This window comes from Anomaloglossus baeobatrachus, unplaced genomic scaffold (assembly GCF_048569485.1).
Source record: "Anomaloglossus baeobatrachus isolate aAnoBae1 unplaced genomic scaffold, aAnoBae1.hap1 Scaffold_3195, whole genome shotgun sequence".
NCBI classification, from domain to species: domain Eukaryota; kingdom Metazoa; phylum Chordata; class Amphibia; order Anura; family Aromobatidae; genus Anomaloglossus; species Anomaloglossus baeobatrachus.
In genome coordinates this window covers 62,757-82,369 of record NW_027442592.1, presented here as the reverse complement: position 1 = coordinate 82,369, position 19,613 = coordinate 62,757, and the positions used below count along the sequence as shown (strand labels likewise).

The 19,613-nt window shown below is 48.1% G+C and overlaps 10 non-coding genes and 2 pseudogenes across 10 annotated transcripts; all 12 read left to right on the top strand.

The window, feature by feature from the left end:
• Positions 1 to 696: 696 nt before the first annotated feature.
• Positions 697 to 887, top strand: LOC142269449 (U2 spliceosomal RNA). The gene has a single exon (XR_012734911.1). It is a non-coding gene; the product is annotated as a U2 spliceosomal RNA (small nuclear RNA).
• Positions 888 to 2,274: 1,387 nt separating this feature from the next.
• Positions 2,275 to 2,465, top strand: LOC142269439 (U2 spliceosomal RNA). The gene has a single exon (XR_012734902.1). It is a non-coding gene; the product is annotated as a U2 spliceosomal RNA (small nuclear RNA).
• A 1,387-nt stretch (positions 2,466 to 3,852) lies between these two features.
• Positions 3,853 to 4,043, top strand: LOC142269437 (U2 spliceosomal RNA). Its single transcript, XR_012734900.1, has one exon. It is a non-coding gene; the product is annotated as a U2 spliceosomal RNA (small nuclear RNA).
• Positions 4,044 to 5,430: 1,387 nt separating this feature from the next.
• On the top strand, positions 5,431 to 5,621 carry LOC142269436 (U2 spliceosomal RNA). The gene has a single exon (XR_012734899.1). It is a non-coding gene; the product is annotated as a U2 spliceosomal RNA (small nuclear RNA).
• Positions 5,622 to 7,008: 1,387 nt separating this feature from the next.
• LOC142269435 (U2 spliceosomal RNA) lies at positions 7,009 to 7,199 on the top strand. The gene has a single exon (XR_012734898.1). It is a non-coding gene; the product is annotated as a U2 spliceosomal RNA (small nuclear RNA).
• Positions 7,200 to 8,586: 1,387 nt separating this feature from the next.
• LOC142269433 (U2 spliceosomal RNA) lies at positions 8,587 to 8,777 on the top strand. Its single transcript, XR_012734897.1, has one exon. It is a non-coding gene; the product is annotated as a U2 spliceosomal RNA (small nuclear RNA).
• Positions 8,778 to 10,164: 1,387 nt separating this feature from the next.
• On the top strand, positions 10,165 to 10,306 carry LOC142269401 (U2 spliceosomal RNA; annotated as a pseudogene).
• A 701-nt stretch (positions 10,307 to 11,007) lies between these two features.
• On the top strand, positions 11,008 to 11,201 carry LOC142269454 (U2 spliceosomal RNA). Its single transcript, XR_012734914.1, has one exon. It is a non-coding gene; the product is annotated as a U2 spliceosomal RNA (small nuclear RNA).
• Positions 11,202 to 12,588: 1,387 nt separating this feature from the next.
• On the top strand, positions 12,589 to 12,779 carry LOC142269432 (U2 spliceosomal RNA). Its single transcript, XR_012734896.1, has one exon. It is a non-coding gene; the product is annotated as a U2 spliceosomal RNA (small nuclear RNA).
• Positions 12,780 to 14,166: 1,387 nt separating this feature from the next.
• LOC142269431 (U2 spliceosomal RNA) lies at positions 14,167 to 14,357 on the top strand. The gene has a single exon (XR_012734895.1). It is a non-coding gene; the product is annotated as a U2 spliceosomal RNA (small nuclear RNA).
• A 1,387-nt stretch (positions 14,358 to 15,744) lies between these two features.
• LOC142269430 (U2 spliceosomal RNA) lies at positions 15,745 to 15,935 on the top strand. The gene has a single exon (XR_012734894.1). It is a non-coding gene; the product is annotated as a U2 spliceosomal RNA (small nuclear RNA).
• Positions 15,936 to 17,322: 1,387 nt separating this feature from the next.
• On the top strand, positions 17,323 to 17,426 carry LOC142269397 (U2 spliceosomal RNA; annotated as a pseudogene).
• Positions 17,427 to 19,613: the final 2,187 nt, after the last annotated feature.

Genomic DNA, 19,613 nt, shown 5'->3' with positions numbered 1-19,613 from the left:
GTAAAAAGCCCTCTGAGAAAGCCCCCCTCTAACCTTTGATAGTAAGCTTTTCTGTAGTCTGCCTGTTGATGTATTTTCCGTTTGAACTGTGCACAACATGAAGAGACGGAACACTGGCGGCTTGTCACAATGCCCCCCGATGACATCACAATAGCGCTGCTGCCTAGAAAACAAGCTGCGCAGAAGAAGTTGTTCTTTGGGTGGGAGGGTGGGCTAGTGGAAGGAGGGGGCAATCTCTTTTTTTCCCGGGTGGTAGGGGGATGACAGGAGAAGGGAAGCGGGTGGTGAGAAAGGTACAGAGGGCAGGGTTTGGGGGCTGGGAAGGAAAGGGAAAAGATTAGGGTTTGGGGATGATGAAAGGGCTTTCTACGGGTAAGGATGGCAAAGGGTGGCAGTGACGGAAAGTCAGGCAACCTGTCCTGTCCGTCTTTTTGTATCGTGAATTGGAAAGACTGCAAGGGGGAGGGGAGTTGCTTGCGCCCTAAAGGAGGAGTTATTCAGATTCATTGCAGTGGGCGGCGGCTGCAAAACGCACCATTCTTCTTGTTTTGGCTCTGCAAAGCAGCCTTTTCAAGGGTTGGCTTGGGTGACAAAATGTCTTGTGTAGGCGTGGGTTTGTCTCCCTCTCGCTCTCTCTCCCTAAGATGTGTCCGGCATAGGCCAGGGTGCCACTCGAGGCCCAAACCAATTCTGGTTATCGCTTCTCGGCCTTTTGGCTAAGATCAAGTGTAGTATCTGTTCTTATCAGTTTAATATCTGCTACGTCCCCTATCTGGGGACCATATATTAAATGGATTTTTAGAACAGGGAGATGGAAAAAGAGCTTGCTCTGTCCACTCCACGCATTGACCTGGTATTGCAGTACCTCCAGGAACGGTGCACCCCTTCTTAACCCAGTTTCCAAAAGCAGAACTCAATTCACCTGATTCATATTAGCCCGATTTAATGAATTGGAAGAAAGCATACGTCTTCATATGCACCTCAATTTGGCCCATTCACTTTTCACACTTCCTCCTTTTGTTTTTTATCTTTCACACTTTTGACTTTCTTTATTCATCCAAATAGCAAACTCATCACCACTCAACCTGACCAACTCGGCTATGTCCCCGTGCTGCAGTTCTCTGTCTTATCTAGATCATTTGCAATTGAATGGAATAGATCCCTTTTGGACAAAGTGGATTCACCTGCTGCTGCAGTGACCACAGGTGTGATAACATCTAGAATTGGCATCTGGTGCGATCTCTCCGCTTCCACTCCAAAGAAAGTTACCTGTTTATTCCTATCATGCATTGGTTTTTGGGGTTTTCTTTGAGTAATGATGATCTCTTTAGTAGTCTGTTGGCGCCCTCTCCTGGAGGAATAGTTTGCTTGCTCTTGGACATTCTAAAAGAGAGGTCATGATAGACATTGAGCTTCTGAGCTCAATTGGGGACAGTCATGGGTGATGAATGTTTGCAACCTACTGCGAAGCCTCATACCGCAATATAAGGAACGTCAAATACTAAGAAAGGGCGGCCTATGAAAGAATTACTACTTTCAATAAGTACACTTAAACGGCTAATTGGGAATAGAAAAACTGTAAAAAGCCCTCTGAGAAAGCCCCCCTCTAACCTTTGATAGTAAGCTTTTCTGTAGTCTGCCTGTTGATGTATTTTCCGTTTGAACTGTGCACAACATGAAGAGACGGAACACTGGCGGCTTGTCACAATGCCCCCCGATGACATCACAATAGCGCTGCTGCCTAGAAAACAAGCTGCGCAGAAGAAGTTGTTCTTTGGGTGGGAGGGTGGGCTAGTGGAAGGAGGGGGCAATCTCTTTTTTTCCCGGGTGGTAGGGGGATGACAGGAGAAGGGAAGCGGGTGGTGAGAAAGGTACAGAGGGCAGGGTTTGGGGGCTGGGAAGGAAAGGGAAAAGATTAGGGTTTGGGGATGATGAAAGGGCTTTCTACGGGTAAGGATGGCAAAGGGTGGCAGTGACGGAAAGTCAGGCAACCTGTCCTGTCCGTCTTTTTGTATCGTGAATTGGAAAGACTGCAAGGGGGAGGGGAGTTGCTTGCGCCCTAAAGGAGGAGTTATTCAGATTCATTGCAGTGGGCGGCGGCTGCAAAACGCACCATTCTTCTTGTTTTGGCTCTGCAAAGCAGCCTTTTCAAGGGTTGGCTTGGGTGACAAAATGTCTTGTGTAGGCGTGGGTTTGTCTCCCTCTCGCTCTCTCTCCCTAAGATGTGTCCGGCATAGGCCAGGGTGCCACTCGAGGCCCAAACCAATTCTGGTTATCGCTTCTCGGCCTTTTGGCTAAGATCAAGTGTAGTATCTGTTCTTATCAGTTTAATATCTGATACGTCCCCTATCTGGGGACCATATATTAAATGGATTTTTAGAACAGGGAGATGGAAAAAGAGCTTGCTCTGTCCACTCCACGCATTGACCTGGTATTGCAGTACCTCCAGGAACGGTGCACCCCTTCTTAACCCAGTTTCCAAAAGCAGAACTCAATTCACCTGATTCATATTAGCCCGATTTAATGAATTGGAAGAAAGCATACGTCTTCATATGCACCTCAATTTGGCCCATTCACTTTTCACACTTCCTCCTTTTGTTTTTTATCTTTCACACTTTTGACTTTCTTTATTCATCCAAATAGCAAACTCATCACCACTCAACCTGACCAACTCGGCTATGTCCCCGTGCTGCAGTTCTCTGTCTTATCTAGATCATTTGCAATTGAATGGAATAGATCCCTTTTGGACAAAGTGGATTCACCTGCTGCTGCAGTGACCACAGGTGTGATAACATCTAGAATTGGCATCTGGTGCGATCTCTCCGCTTCCACTCCAAAGAAAGTTACCTGTTTATTCCTATCATGCATTGGTTTTTGGGGTTTTCTTTGAGTAATGATGATCTCTTTAGTAGTCTGTTGGCGCCCTCTCCTGGAGGAATAGTTTGCTTGCTCTTGGACATTCTAAAAGAGAGGTCATGATAGACATTGAGCTTCTGAGCTCAATTGGGGACAGTCATGGGTGATGAATGTTTGCAACCTACTGCGAAGCCTCATACCGCAATATAAGGAACGTCAAATACTAAGAAAGGGCGGCCTATGAAAGAATTACTACTTTCAATAAGTACACTTAAACGGCTAATTGGGAATAGAAAAACTGTAAAAAGCCCTCTGAGAAAGCCCCCCTCTAACCTTTGATAGTAAGCTTTTCTGTAGTCTGCCTGTTGATGTATTTTCCGTTTGAACTGTGCACAACATGAAGAGACGGAACACTGGCGGCTTGTCACAATGCCCCCCGATGACATCACAATAGCGCTGCTGCCTAGAAAACAAGCTGCGCAGAAGAAGTTGTTCTTTGGGTGGGAGGGTGGGCTAGTGGAAGGAGGGGGCAATCTCTTTTTTTCCCGGGTGGTAGGGGGATGACAGGAGAAGGGAAGCGGGTGGTGAGAAAGGTACAGAGGGCAGGGTTTGGGGGCTGGGAAGGAAAGGGAAAAGATTAGGGTTTGGGGATGATGAAAGGGCTTTCTACGGGTAAGGATGGCAAAGGGTGGCAGTGACGGAAAGTCAGGCAACCTGTCCTGTCCGTCTTTTTGTATCGTGAATTGGAAAGACTGCAAGGGGGAGGGGAGTTGCTTGCGCCCTAAAGGAGGAGTTATTCAGATTCATTGCAGTGGGCGGCGGCTGCAAAACGCACCATTCTTCTTGTTTTGGCTCTGCAAAGCAGCCTTTTCAAGGGTTGGCTTGGGTGACAAAATGTCTTGTGTAGGCGTGGGTTTGTCTCCCTCTCGCTCTCTCTCCCTAAGATGTGTCCGGCATAGGCCAGGGTGCCACTCGAGGCCCAAACCAATTCTGGTTATCGCTTCTCGGCCTTTTGGCTAAGATCAAGTGTAGTATCTGTTCTTATCAGTTTAATATCTGATACGTCCCCTATCTGGGGACCATATATTAAATGGATTTTTAGAACAGGGAGATGGAAAAAGAGCTTGCTCTGTCCACTCCACGCATTGACCTGGTATTGCAGTACCTCCAGGAACGGTGCACCCCTTCTTAACCCAGTTTCCAAAAGCAGAACTCAATTCACCTGATTCATATTAGCCCGATTTAATGAATTGGAAGAAAGCATACGTCTTCATATGCACCTCAATTTGGCCCATTCACTTTTCACACTTCCTCCTTTTGTTTTTTATCTTTCACACTTTTGACTTTCTTTATTCATCCAAATAGCAAACTCATCACCACTCAACCTGACCAACTCGGCTATGTCCCCGTGCTGCAGTTCTCTGTCTTATCTAGATCATTTGCAATTGAATGGAATAGATCCCTTTTGGACAAAGTGGATTCACCTGCTGCTGCAGTGACCACAGGTGTGATAACATCTAGAATTGGCATCTGGTGCGATCTCTCCGCTTCCACTCCAAAGAAAGTTACCTGTTTATTCCTATCATGCATTGGTTTTTGGGGTTTTCTTTGAGTAATGATGATCTCTTTAGTAGTCTGTTGGCGCCCTCTCCTGGAGGAATAGTTTGCTTGCTCTTGGACATTCTAAAAGAGAGGTCATGATAGACATTGAGCTTCTGAGCTCAATTGGGGACAGTCATGGGTGATGAATGTTTGCAACCTACTGCGAAGCCTCATACCGCAATATAAGGAACGTCAAATACTAAGAAAGGGCGGCCTATGAAAGAATTACTACTTTCAATAAGTACACTTAAACGGCTAATTGGGAATAGAAAAACTGTAAAAAGCCCTCTGAGAAAGCCCCCCTCTAACCTTTGATAGTAAGCTTTTCTGTAGTCTGCCTGTTGATGTATTTTCCGTTTGAACTGTGCACAACATGAAGAGACGGAACACTGGCGGCTTGTCACAATGCCCCCCGATGACATCACAATAGCGCTGCTGCCTAGAAAACAAGCTGCGCAGAAGAAGTTGTTCTTTGGGTGGGAGGGTGGGCTAGTGGAAGGAGGGGGCAATCTCTTTTTTTCCCGGGTGGTAGGGGGATGACAGGAGAAGGGAAGCGGGTGGTGAGAAAGGTACAGAGGGCAGGGTTTGGGGGCTGGGAAGGAAAGGGAAAAGATTAGGGTTTGGGGATGATGAAAGGGCTTTCTACGGGTAAGGATGGCAAAGGGTGGCAGTGACGGAAAGTCAGGCAACCTGTCCTGTCCGTCTTTTTGTATCGTGAATTGGAAAGACTGCAAGGGGGAGGGGAGTTGCTTGCGCCCTAAAGGAGGAGTTATTCAGATTCATTGCAGTGGGCGGCGGCTGCAAAACGCACCATTCTTCTTGTTTTGGCTCTGCAAAGCAGCCTTTTCAAGGGTTGGCTTGGGTGACAAAATGTCTTGTGTAGGCGTGGGTTTGTCTCCCTCTCGCTCTCTCTCCCTAAGATGTGTCCGGCATAGGCCAGGGTGCCACTCGAGGCCCAAACCAATTCTGGTTATCGCTTCTCGGCCTTTTGGCTAAGATCAAGTGTAGTATCTGTTCTTATCAGTTTAATATCTGATACGTCCCCTATCTGGGGACCATATATTAAATGGATTTTTAGAACAGGGAGATGGAAAAAGAGCTTGCTCTGTCCACTCCACGCATTGACCTGGTATTGCAGTACCTCCAGGAACGGTGCACCCCTTCTTAACCCAGTTTCCAAAAGCAGAACTCAATTCACCTGATTCATATTAGCCCGATTTAATGAATTGGAAGAAAGCATACGTCTTCATATGCACCTCAATTTGGCCCATTCACTTTTCACACTTCCTCCTTTTGTTTTTTATCTTTCACACTTTTGACTTTCTTTATTCATCCAAATAGCAAACTCATCACCACTCAACCTGACCAACTCGGCTATGTCCCCGTGCTGCAGTTCTCTGTCTTATCTAGATCATTTGCAATTGAATGGAATAGATCCCTTTTGGACAAAGTGGATTCACCTGCTGCTGCAGTGACCACAGGTGTGATAACATCTAGAATTGGCATCTGGTGCGATCTCTCCGCTTCCACTCCAAAGAAAGTTACCTGTTTATTCCTATCATGCATTGGTTTTTGGGGTTTTCTTTGAGTAATGATGATCTCTTTAGTAGTCTGTTGGCGCCCTCTCCTGGAGGAATAGTTTGCTTGCTCTTGGACATTCTAAAAGAGAGGTCATGATAGACATTGAGCTTCTGAGCTCAATTGGGGACAGTCATGGGTGATGAATGTTTGCAACCTACTGCGAAGCCTCATACCGCAATATAAGGAACGTCAAATACTAAGAAAGGGCGGCCTATGAAAGAATTACTACTTTCAATAAGTACACTTAAACGGCTAATTGGGAATAGAAAAACTGTAAAAAGCCCTCTGAGAAAGCCCCCCTCTAACCTTTGATAGTAAGCTTTTCTGTAGTCTGCCTGTTGATGTATTTTCCGTTTGAACTGTGCACAACATGAAGAGACGGAACACTGGCGGCTTGTCACAATGCCCCCCGATGACATCACAATAGCGCTGCTGCCTAGAAAACAAGCTGCGCAGAAGAAGTTGTTCTTTGGGTGGGAGGGTGGGCTAGTGGAAGGAGGGGGCAATCTCTTTTTTTCCCGGGTGGTAGGGGGATGACAGGAGAAGGGAAGCGGGTGGTGAGAAAGGTACAGAGGGCAGGGTTTGGGGGCTGGGAAGGAAAGGGAAAAGATTAGGGTTTGGGGATGATGAAAGGGCTTTCTACGGGTAAGGATGGCAAAGGGTGGCAGTGACGGAAAGTCAGGCAACCTGTCCTGTCCGTCTTTTTGTATCGTGAATTGGAAAGACTGCAAGGGGGAGGGGAGTTGCTTGCGCCCTAAAGGAGGAGTTATTCAGATTCATTGCAGTGGGCGGCGGCTGCAAAACGCACCATTCTTCTTGTTTTGGCTCTGCAAAGCAGCCTTTTCAAGGGTTGGCTTGGGTGACAAAATGTCTTGTGTAGGCGTGGGTTTGTCTCCCTCTCGCTCTCTCTCCCTAAGATGTGTCCGGCATAGGCCAGGGTGCCACTCGAGGCCCAAACCAATTCTGGTTATCGCTTCTCGGCCTTTTGGCTAAGATCAAGTGTAGTATCTGTTCTTATCAGTTTAATATCTGATACGTCCCCTATCTGGGGACCATATATTAAATGGATTTTTAGAACAGGGAGATGGAAAAAGAGCTTGCTCTGTCCACTCCACGCATTGACCTGGTATTGCAGTACCTCCAGGAACGGTGCACCCCTTCTTAACCCAGTTTCCAAAAGCAGAACTCAATTCACCTGATTCATATTAGCCCGATTTAATGAATTGGAAGAAAGCATACGTCTTCATATGCACCTCAATTTGGCCCATTCACTTTTCACACTTCCTCCTTTTGTTTTTTATCTTTCACACTTTTGACTTTCTTTATTCATCCAAATAGCAAACTCATCACCACTCAACCTGACCAACTCGGCTATGTCCCCGTGCTGCAGTTCTCTGTCTTATCTAGATCATTTGCAATTGAATGGAATAGATCCCTTTTGGACAAAGTGGATTCACCTGCTGCTGCAGTGACCACAGGTGTGATAACATCTAGAATTGGCATCTGGTGCGATCTCTCCGCTTCCACTCCAAAGAAAGTTACCTGTTTATTCCTATCATGCATTGGTTTTTGGGGTTTTCTTTGAGTAATGATGATCTCTTTAGTAGTCTGTTGGCGCCCTCTCCTGGAGGAATAGTTTGCTTGCTCTTGGACATTCTAAAAGAGAGGTCATGATAGACATTGAGCTTCTGAGCTCAATTGGGGACAGTCATGGGTGATGAATGTTTGCAACCTACTGCGAAGCCTCATACCGCAATATAAGGAACGTCAAATACTAAGAAAGGGCGGCCTATGAAAGAATTACTACTTTCAATAAGTACACTTAAACGGCTAATTGGGAATAGAAAAACTGTAAAAAGCCCTCTGAGAAAGCCCCCCTCTAACCTTTGATAGTAAGCTTTTCTGTAGTCTGCCTGTTGATGTATTTTCCGTTTGAACTGTGCACAACATGAAGAGACGGAACACTGGCGGCTTGTCACAATGCCCCCCGATGACATCACAATAGCGCTGCTGCCTAGAAAACAAGCTGCGCAGAAGAAGTTGTTCTTTGGGTGGGAGGGTGGGCTAGTGGAAGGAGGGGGCAATCTCTTTTTTTCCCGGGTGGTAGGGGGATGACAGGAGAAGGGAAGCGGGTGGTGAGAAAGGTACAGAGGGCAGGGTTTGGGGGCTGGGAAGGAAAGGGAAAAGATTAGGGTTTGGGGATGATGAAAGGGCTTTCTACGGGTAAGGATGGCAAAGGGTGGCAGTGACGGAAAGTCAGGCAACCTGTCCTGTCCGTCTTTTTGTATCGTGAATTGGAAAGACTGCAAGGGGGAGGGGAGTTGCTTGCGCCCTAAAGGAGGAGTTATTCAGATTCATTGCAGTGGGCGGCGGCTGCAAAACGCACCATTCTTCTTGTTTTGGCTCTGCAAAGCAGCCTTTTCAAGGGTTGGCTTGGGTGACAAAATGTCTTGTGTAGGCGTGGGTTTGTCTCCCTCTCGCTCTCTCTCCCTAAGATGTGTCCGGCATAGGCCAGGGTGCCACTCGAGGCCCAAACCAATTCTGGTTATCGCTTCTCGGCCTTTTGGCTAAGATCAAGTGTAGTATCTGTTCTTATCAGTTTAATATCTGATACGTCCCCTATCTGGGGACCATATATTAAATGGATTTTTAGAACAGGGAGATGGAAAAAGAGCTTGCTCTGTCCACTCCACGCATTGACCTGGTATTGCAGTACCTCCAGGAACGGTGCACCCCTTCTTAACCCAGTTTCCAAAAGCAGAACTCAATTCACCTGATTCATATTAGCCCGATTTAATGAATTGGAAGAAAGCATACGTCTTCATATGCACCTCAATTTGGCCCATTCACTTTTCACACTTCCTCCTTTTGTTTTTTATCTTTCACACTTTTGACTTTCTTTATTCATCCAAATAGCAAACTCATCACCACTCAACCTGACCAACTCGGCTATGTCCCCGTGCTGCAGTTCTCTGTCTTATCTAGATCATTTGCAATTGAATGGAATAGATCCCTTTTGGACAAAGTGGATTCACCTGCTGCTGCAGTGACCACAGGTGTGATAACATCTAGAATTGGCATCTGGTGCGATCTCTCCGCTTCCACTCCAAAGAAAGTTACCTGTTTATTCCTATCATGCATTGGTTTTTGGGGTTTTCTTTGAGTAATGATGATCTCTTTAGTAGTCTGTTGGCGCCCTCTCCTGGAGGAATAGTTTGCTTGCTCTTGGACATTCTAAAAGAGAGGTCATGATAGACATTGAGCTTCTGAGCTCAATTGGGGACAGTCATGGGTGATGAATGTTTGCAACCTACTGCGAAGCCTCATACCGCAATATAAGGAACGTCAAATACTAAGAAAGGGCGGCCTATGAAAGAATTACTACTTTCAATAAGTACACTTAAACGGCTAATTGGGAATAGAAAAACTGTAAAAAGCCCTCTGAGAAAGCCCCCCTCTAACCTTTGATAGTAAGCTTTTCTGTAGTCTGCCTGTTGATGTATTTTCCGTTTGAACTGTGCACAACATGAAGAGACGGAACACTGGCGGCTTGTCACAATGCCCCCCGATGACATCACAATAGCGCTGCTGCCTAGAAAACAAGCTGCGCAGAAGAAGTTGTTCTTTGGGTGGGAGGGTGGGCTAGTGGAAGGAGGGGGCAATCTCTTTTTTTCCCGGGTGGTAGGGGGATGACAGGAGAAGGGAAGCGGGTGGTGAGAAAGGTACAGAGGGCAGGGTTTGGGGGCTGGGAAGGAAAGGGAAAAGATTAGGGTTTGGGGATGATGAAAGGGCTTTCTACGGGTAAGGATGGCAAAGGGTGGCAGTGACGGAAAGTCAGGCAACCTGTCCTGTCCGTCTTTTTGTATCGTGAATTGGAAAGACTGCAAGGGGGAGGGGAGTTGCTTGCGCCCTAAAGGAGGAGTTATTCAGATTCATTGCAGTGGGCGGCGGCTGCAAAACGCACCATTCTTCTTGTTTTGGCTCTGCAAAGCAGCCTTTTCAAGGGTTGGCTTGGGTGACAAAATGTCTTGTGTAGGCGTGGGTTTGTCTCCCTCTCGCTCTCTCTCCCTAAGATGTGTCCGGCATAGGCCAGGGTGCCACTCGAGGCCCAAACCAATTCTGGTTATCGCTTCTCGGCCTTTTGGCTAAGATCAAGTGTAGTATCGTTCGAAAAGGTGGTTTAAGGCTCCGGCCACCTTAGTACAATGATGCAATGCACACTGGAAGGTTGCGCTTGTTAGTACTTTGGGAGGATAGTATATCCATCTAGAGGAAACCATGGCCCTACCAGGATCGAGGCTATTAGACTGAGTAAGTGTGGGGGCTATGGTGCAATGTGCCCCAGGATTGACGACCCTGGAGTGAGTCTGAGCTTGCTGGCTTTGGACCCCGGCAAGCCTTGGGCTCTGTAGCACACCGTACCTTGCCCTTTCATACTTTCTGAGCATATTGCTCTATCCCGGCCTTCTGGCTAGGAAGGGAAATTTTTATAATCATGGTCGGAGGTCCGTTCAGCTTTGGGCTGAGAAACCAACACCCGGTTGGAGGTCCGGGTCAGCTTCGGCTGAGAAACCAACACCCGGTTGGAGGTCCGGGTCAGCTTCGGCTGAGAAACCAACACCCGGTTGGAGGTCCGGGTCAGCTTCGGCTGAGAAACCAACACCCGGTTGGAGGTCCGGTTAGCCTTGGGCTGAGAAACCAACACCGGTTGACGGTCCGGGCAGTTTCGGCTGCGAAACCAACAACTAGTAGCTCTCTACTCCACTTGGGTAAGATGCCTGGGTGGACGCTGGGAGCAACGACAAGGCTCAACCAGGCTTCGGCTTGGGGGAGCACCGAAGATCCCTGACCCTTGCTGTGGCCTTCTGGCTCGGAGGGACGGGGTTGATTTTTGGGGACCCTCTCCTCATGGTGGGGTCCACACGAATCCTAGCCTTTGCACTGTTTTTGGTGTGACTTCGGTCATGCATTTTTTGTGGTGCTTTGGAAAGCTTCATTAAATCAAAAAATCTGTTCTTATCAGTTTAATATCTGATACGTCCCCTATCTGGGGACCATATATTAAATGGATTTTTAGAACAGGGAGATGGAAAAAGAGCTTGCTCTGTCCACTCCACGCATTGACCTGGTATTGCAGTACCTCCAGGAACGGTGCACCCCTTCTTAACCCAGTTTCCAAAAGCAGAACTCAATTCACCTGATTCATATTAGCCCGATTTAATGAATTGGAAGAAAGCATACGTCTTCATATGCACCTCAATTTGGCCCATTCACTTTTCACACTTCCTCCTTTTGTTTTTTATCTTTCACACTTTTGACTTTCTTTATTCATCCAAATAGCAAACTCATCACCACTCAACCTGACCAACTCGGCTATGTCCCCGTGCTGCAGTTCTCTGTCTTATCTAGATCATTTGCAATTGAATGGAATAGATCCCTTTTGGACAAAGTGGATTCACCTGCTGCTGCAGTGACCACAGGTGTGATAACATCTAGAATTGGCATCTGGTGCGATCTCTCCGCTTCCACTCCAAAGAAAGTTACCTGTTTATTCCTATCATGCATTGGTTTTTGGGGTTTTCTTTGAGTAATGATGATCTCTTTAGTAGTCTGTTGGCGCCCTCTCCTGGAGGAATAGTTTGCTTGCTCTTGGACATTCTAAAAGAGAGGTCATGATAGACATTGAGCTTCTGAGCTCAATTGGGGACAGTCATGGGTGATGAATGTTTGCAACCTACTGCGAAGCCTCATACCGCAATATAAGGAACGTCAAATACTAAGAAAGGGCGGCCTATGAAAGAATTACTACTTTCAATAAGTACACTTAAACGGCTAATTGGGAATAGAAAAACTGTAAAAAGCCCTCTGAGAAAGCCCCCCTCTAACCTTTGATAGTAAGCTTTTCTGTAGTCTGCCTGTTGATGTATTTTCCGTTTGAACTGTGCACAACATGAAGAGACGGAACACTGGCGGCTTGTCACAATGCCCCCCGATGACATCACAATAGCGCTGCTGCCTAGAAAACAAGCTGCGCAGAAGAAGTTGTTCTTTGGGTGGGAGGGTGGGCTAGTGGAAGGAGGGGGCAATCTCTTTTTTTCCCGGGTGGTAGGGGGATGACAGGAGAAGGGAAGCGGGTGGTGAGAAAGGTACAGAGGGCAGGGTTTGGGGGCTGGGAAGGAAAGGGAAAAGATTAGGGTTTGGGGATGATGAAAGGGCTTTCTACGGGTAAGGATGGCAAAGGGTGGCAGTGACGGAAAGTCAGGCAACCTGTCCTGTCCGTCTTTTTGTATCGTGAATTGGAAAGACTGCAAGGGGGAGGGGAGTTGCTTGCGCCCTAAAGGAGGAGTTATTCAGATTCATTGCAGTGGGCGGCGGCTGCAAAACGCACCATTCTTCTTGTTTTGGCTCTGCAAAGCAGCCTTTTCAAGGGTTGGCTTGGGTGACAAAATGTCTTGTGTAGGCGTGGGTTTGTCTCCCTCTCGCTCTCTCTCCCTAAGATGTGTCCGGCATAGGCCAGGGTGCCACTCGAGGCCCAAACCAATTCTGGTTATCGCTTCTCGGCCTTTTGGCTAAGATCAAGTGTAGTATCTGTTCTTATCAGTTTAATATCTGATACGTCCCCTATCTGGGGACCATATATTAAATGGATTTTTAGAACAGGGAGATGGAAAAAGAGCTTGCTCTGTCCACTCCACGCATTGACCTGGTATTGCAGTACCTCCAGGAACGGTGCACCCCTTCTTAACCCAGTTTCCAAAAGCAGAACTCAATTCACCTGATTCATATTAGCCCGATTTAATGAATTGGAAGAAAGCATACGTCTTCATATGCACCTCAATTTGGCCCATTCACTTTTCACACTTCCTCCTTTTGTTTTTTATCTTTCACACTTTTGACTTTCTTTATTCATCCAAATAGCAAACTCATCACCACTCAACCTGACCAACTCGGCTATGTCCCCGTGCTGCAGTTCTCTGTCTTATCTAGATCATTTGCAATTGAATGGAATAGATCCCTTTTGGACAAAGTGGATTCACCTGCTGCTGCAGTGACCACAGGTGTGATAACATCTAGAATTGGCATCTGGTGCGATCTCTCCGCTTCCACTCCAAAGAAAGTTACCTGTTTATTCCTATCATGCATTGGTTTTTGGGGTTTTCTTTGAGTAATGATGATCTCTTTAGTAGTCTGTTGGCGCCCTCTCCTGGAGGAATAGTTTGCTTGCTCTTGGACATTCTAAAAGAGAGGTCATGATAGACATTGAGCTTCTGAGCTCAATTGGGGACAGTCATGGGTGATGAATGTTTGCAACCTACTGCGAAGCCTCATACCGCAATATAAGGAACGTCAAATACTAAGAAAGGGCGGCCTATGAAAGAATTACTACTTTCAATAAGTACACTTAAACGGCTAATTGGGAATAGAAAAACTGTAAAAAGCCCTCTGAGAAAGCCCCCCTCTAACCTTTGATAGTAAGCTTTTCTGTAGTCTGCCTGTTGATGTATTTTCCGTTTGAACTGTGCACAACATGAAGAGACGGAACACTGGCGGCTTGTCACAATGCCCCCCGATGACATCACAATAGCGCTGCTGCCTAGAAAACAAGCTGCGCAGAAGAAGTTGTTCTTTGGGTGGGAGGGTGGGCTAGTGGAAGGAGGGGGCAATCTCTTTTTTTCCCGGGTGGTAGGGGGATGACAGGAGAAGGGAAGCGGGTGGTGAGAAAGGTACAGAGGGCAGGGTTTGGGGGCTGGGAAGGAAAGGGAAAAGATTAGGGTTTGGGGATGATGAAAGGGCTTTCTACGGGTAAGGATGGCAAAGGGTGGCAGTGACGGAAAGTCAGGCAACCTGTCCTGTCCGTCTTTTTGTATCGTGAATTGGAAAGACTGCAAGGGGGAGGGGAGTTGCTTGCGCCCTAAAGGAGGAGTTATTCAGATTCATTGCAGTGGGCGGCGGCTGCAAAACGCACCATTCTTCTTGTTTTGGCTCTGCAAAGCAGCCTTTTCAAGGGTTGGCTTGGGTGACAAAATGTCTTGTGTAGGCGTGGGTTTGTCTCCCTCTCGCTCTCTCTCCCTAAGATGTGTCCGGCATAGGCCAGGGTGCCACTCGAGGCCCAAACCAATTCTGGTTATCGCTTCTCGGCCTTTTGGCTAAGATCAAGTGTAGTATCTGTTCTTATCAGTTTAATATCTGATACGTCCCCTATCTGGGGACCATATATTAAATGGATTTTTAGAACAGGGAGATGGAAAAAGAGCTTGCTCTGTCCACTCCACGCATTGACCTGGTATTGCAGTACCTCCAGGAACGGTGCACCCCTTCTTAACCCAGTTTCCAAAAGCAGAACTCAATTCACCTGATTCATATTAGCCCGATTTAATGAATTGGAAGAAAGCATACGTCTTCATATGCACCTCAATTTGGCCCATTCACTTTTCACACTTCCTCCTTTTGTTTTTTATCTTTCACACTTTTGCCTTTCTTTATTCATCCAAATAGCAAACTCATCACCACTCAACCTGACCAACTCGGCTATGTCCCCGTGCTGCAGTTCTCTGTCTTATCTAGATCATTTGCAATTGAATGGAATAGATCCCTTTTGGACAAAGTGGATTCACCTGCTGCTGCAGTGACCACAGGTGTGATAACATCTAGAATTGGCATCTGGTGCGATCTCTCCGCTTCCACTCCAAAGAAAGTTACCTGTTTATTCCTATCATGCATTGGTTTTTGGGGTTTTCTTTGAGTAATGATGATCTCTTTAATAGTCTGTTGGCGCCCTCTCCTGGAGGAATAGTTTGCTTGCTCTTGGACATTCTAAAAGAGAGGTCATGATAGACATTGAGCTTCTGAGCTCAATTGGGGACAGTCATGGGTGATGAATGTTTGCAACCTACTGCGAAGCCTCATACCGCAATATAAGGAACGTCAAATACTAAGAAAGGGCGGCCTATGAAAGAATTACTACTTTCAATAAGTACACTTAAACGGCTAATTGGGAATAGAAAAACTGTAAAAAGCCCTCTGAGAAAGCCCCCCTCTAACCTTTGATAGTAAGCTTTTCTGTAGTCTGCCTGTTGATGTATTTTCCGTTTGAACTGTGCACAACATGAAGAGACGGAACACTGGCGGCTTGTCACAATGCCCCCCGATGACATCACAATAGCGCTGCTGCCTAGAAAACAAGCTGCGCAGAAGAAGTTGTTCTTTGGGTGGGAGGGTGGGCTAGTGGAAGGAGGGGGCAATCTCTTTTTTTCCCGGGTGGTAGGGGGATGACAGGAGAAGGGAAGCGGGTGGTGAGAAAGGTACAGAGGGCAGGGTTTGGGGGCTGGGAAGGAAAGGGAAAAGATTAGGGTTTGGGGATGATGAAAGGGCTTTCTACGGGTAAGGATGGCAAAGGGTGGCAGTGACGGAAAGTCAGGCAACCTGTCCTGTCCGTCTTTTTGTATCGTGAATTGGAAAGACTGCAAGGGGGAGGGGAGTTGCTTGCGCCCTAAAGGAGGAGTTATTCAGATTCATTGCAGTGGGCGGCGGCTGCAAAACGCACCATTCTTCTTGTTTTGGCTCTGCAAAGCAGCCTTTTCAAGGGTTGGCTTGGGTGACAAAATGTCTTGTGTAGGCGTGGGTTTGTCTCCCTCTCGCTCTCTCTCCCTAAGATGTGTCCGGCATAGGCCAGGGTGCCACTCGAGGCCCAAACCAATTCTGGTTATCGCTTCTCGGCCTTTTGGCTAAGATCAAGTGTAGTATCTGTTCTTATCAGTTTAATATCTGATACGTCCCCTATCTGGGGACCATATATTAAATGGATTTTTAGAACAGGGAGATGGAAAAAGAGCTTGCTCTGTCCACTCCACGCATTGACCTGGTATTGCAGTACCTCCAGGAACGGTGCACCCCTTCTTAACCCAGTTTCCAAAAGCAGAACTCAATTCACCTGATTCATATTAGCCCGATTTAATGAATTGGAAGAAAGCATACGTCTTCATATGCACCTCAATTTGGCCCATTCACTTTTCACACTTCCTCCTTTTGTTTTTTATCTTTCACACTTTTGACTTTCTTTATTCATCCAAATAGCAAACTCATCACCACTCAACCTGACCAACTCGGCTATGTCCCCGTGCTGCAGTTCTCTGTCTTATCTAGATCATTTGCAATTGAATGGAATAGATCCCTTTTGGACAAAGTGGATTCACCTGCTGCTGCAGTGACCACAGGTGTGATAACATCTAGAATTGGCATCTGGTGCGATCTCTCCGCTTCCACTCCAAAGAAAGTTACCTGTTTATTCCTATCATGCATTGGTTTTTGGGGTTTTCTTTGAGTAATGATGATCTCTTTAGTAGTCTGTTGGCGCCCTCTCCTGGAGGAATAGTTTGCTTGCTCTTGGACATTCTAAAAGAGAGGTCATGATAGACATTGAGCTTCTGAGCTCAATTGGGGACAGTCATGGGTGATGAATGTTTGCAACCTACTGCGAAGCCTCATACCGCAATATAAGGAACGTCAAATACTAAGAAAGGGCGGCCTATGAAAGAATTACTACTTTCAATAAGTACACTTAAACGGCTAATTGGGAATAGAAAAACTGTAAAAAGCCCTCTGAGAAAGCCCCCCTCTAACCTTTGATAGTAAGCTTTTCTGTAGTCTGCCTGTTGATGTATTTTCCGTTTGAACTGTGCACAACATGAAGAGACGGAACACTGGCGGCTTGTCACAATGCCCCCCGATGACATCACAATAGCGCTGCTGCCTAGAAAACAAGCTGCGCAGAAGAAGTTGTTCTTTGGGTGGGAGGGTGGGCTAGTGGAAGGAGGGGGCAATCTCTTTTTTTCCCGGGTGGTAGGGGGATGACAGGAGAAGGGAAGCGGGTGGTGAGAAAGGTACAGAGGGCAGGGTTTGGGGGCTGGGAAGGAAAGGGAAAAGATTAGGGTTTGGGGATGATGAAAGGGCTTTCTACGGGTAAGGATGGCAAAGGGTGGCAGTGACGGAAAGTCAGGCAACCTGTCCTGTCCGTCTTTTTGTATCGTGAATTGGAAAGACTGCAAGGGGGAGGGGAGTTGCTTGCGCCCTAAAGGAGGAGTTATTCAGATTCATTGCAGTGGGCGGCGGCTGCAAAACGCACCATTCTTCTTGTTTTGGCTCTGCAAAGCAGCCTTTTCAAGGGTTGGCTTGGGTGACAAAATGTCTTGTGTAGGCGTGGGTTTGTCTCCCTCTCGCTCTCTCTCCCTAAGATGTGTCCGGCATAGGCCAGGGTGCCACTCGAGGCCCAAACCAATTCTGGTTATCGCTTCTCGGCCTTTTGGCTAAGATCAAGTGTAATATCTGTTCTTATCAGAACAAACTGAGCTAGCTACACTTGACGAGATACGATCAGGGAGACAAGCTCCGAAGCCCAGCCGAGACCGAAAGAGGGAGATCGGACGGAAGAAGAGCTTGGCAGAAAGAAGCAAGAAGACGAAGGCTCGGAGAAGACTTGGGGAGACCAGAGGAACTTCGAGGAGGAACACAGCGGGAGAAGACACCCGGAGAAGAATCCAAGATCCAGCTCCGGGAACTCAAGCAGGAACCAGCCATGGCAAGCAAGCCAGAGAAGGCAGCCAAGAAGGCTCAGGACCCAGGGACCTCCAGGAAGGCTCATCCAGAGGCTTCTTCGGCCCAAGAGGCCCCTACCTCCGACGCCAGCCAGCCGGAGGGAGCCCGGACGCCGCCTGAAAAGGCTCCAACCCTGGAGCCTTGGATGCGGCAGACGGTCGCCCTGAAGCTGAAGGCGGTGGATGGTAGGTTGCCGGACATGTCCAGCGACGTGTTCTGCAAGAAGATGATTCTGGATCAGGGCTTCTCCAGGGCGGAAACCCTGAGTGTCCAGACCTTCATGACTGGCATTTTTCTGGTAACCTTTGCCACGGTGAATGCCTGCAGGAGATACTGGGAGGCGATGAACGCAGCGATGCCGGACTCCCCTTTTCATTCTTTTTTAGGATCCTGTCCTATACAGAGGGATGAGAAGAGGATCACGGTCTCCATGCGGAACCCGCACACCCCAGGAAGAGACATCTCCACGTTCCTGGGACGTCTCTGCACAGTGGTGAGGGAGCCATCCCACATCCTTAACGGCAACGGATTCTGGACGGGTAAGTGGTCAGTAACCGTTCGACTCTACAGGGAACCAGCATCCGAGGATGGTCTCCAGCACCTGCCCCCGACATTCTCTCTGGGAAACTCCTTTGGTCTCATCTACTACCCGGACATGCCACACAACTGCAGGAAATGTGGCGGGAAAGGGCATTCGATGAAGACCTGCAAGGAGGACGCCTGCAGGGTTTGCCGGGTGACAGGACACAGCTCCAAGGACTGCCCAAAGAAGAAGACTTGCAACCTATGTGGACAGGCGGACCACCTTTACAAGGACTGCCCACAGCGGGAGAAATCCTGGGCAAGGGTTGCCGCGGCGACCCAGTATCGGGTAGTCACAGCTTCGTCGACCAAGGCAGCTACTACCAAGGCCACAGAGGCCAAGGACAAGGCGGCCAAGAACCCAGCGACCGTGGCTCCAGCCGATGCCCCAGCAGCCACGGAGTCCAGGGAAAAGAAGGGTAAGAAAACTGTTGCCCCCTCCCTGGTCCCCCCCCCTGTCACCCCTGTCCAAACCCCTCCCCCCCCGGCCAACCCTACTGAGGATTCCACTACCTCCACCTCATTTCCCTACTCCTCAGTTGGTCTCCTCACCCCCCCCCCAAAGCCCACTCTCCCTCCCCAGACCATGAGAGCAGAGGGCCTCAGCACTCTTGCACTTTTCACCGAGGAGGATTTTCCAGCTCTTGTCTCCTCAGGTACAGGCCAAAGGAAAAGGAAGGTGGAAGATAGTCCTGTCGCAGAACCTTCCAAGCTGTTCATTGTGGACCTTAACCCACCCCAGGAAGAGGAGGATGGCCTCCTCCCAGAACCGGACGTGTTGGAGCAGATGGTGGAGTCCCTTGTGGCCGAAGAAGAAATGGAGGAGTCGGAAGCCACTGAGGCACCATCCCTGCTTGATCAGCTAGCAGAAGAGGGTCTGCTGGAGATACCCTTACCAGCAGGTGCCAAAGAGGAAGAACCACCCGACCGGAGTGGTAACTAAGGCACACCGCCTGCTCTAACTTTCTCTTTCCTCCAATGACTGCTAACATTAACATCTTTTCCATTAATGTTAGGAGCATCAGAGACAAGTTCCGACGTCAGACAATTTTTGCGTTCCTTAACACTCAGTCTAGTGATGTATTTTTCCTGCAGGAATGCTCCCTTCCCTCCTCTAGGTCCTTCAACCATCTGGCCAGGGAGTGGACCCATGGCCCATCCTACTGGTCTGGCGGGGGCGACTGTAGGTCCGCGGGGGTCGCCGTGCTGATCAGGGGAAGCGCCTTCACATTGGACTCTGTTCAGGAAATCGTCTGCGGCAGGTTACTGCTCGTGGATGGCACCTGGGCGGGAGAACCTGTCAGGTTCATCAATGTGTATGCTTCTCCTGTGAAGAGCGATCGACTGGAGCTCCTCCAAGCCCTGCGCCCTCAGCTCGCTACCGCCAGGACGGTAGTGAT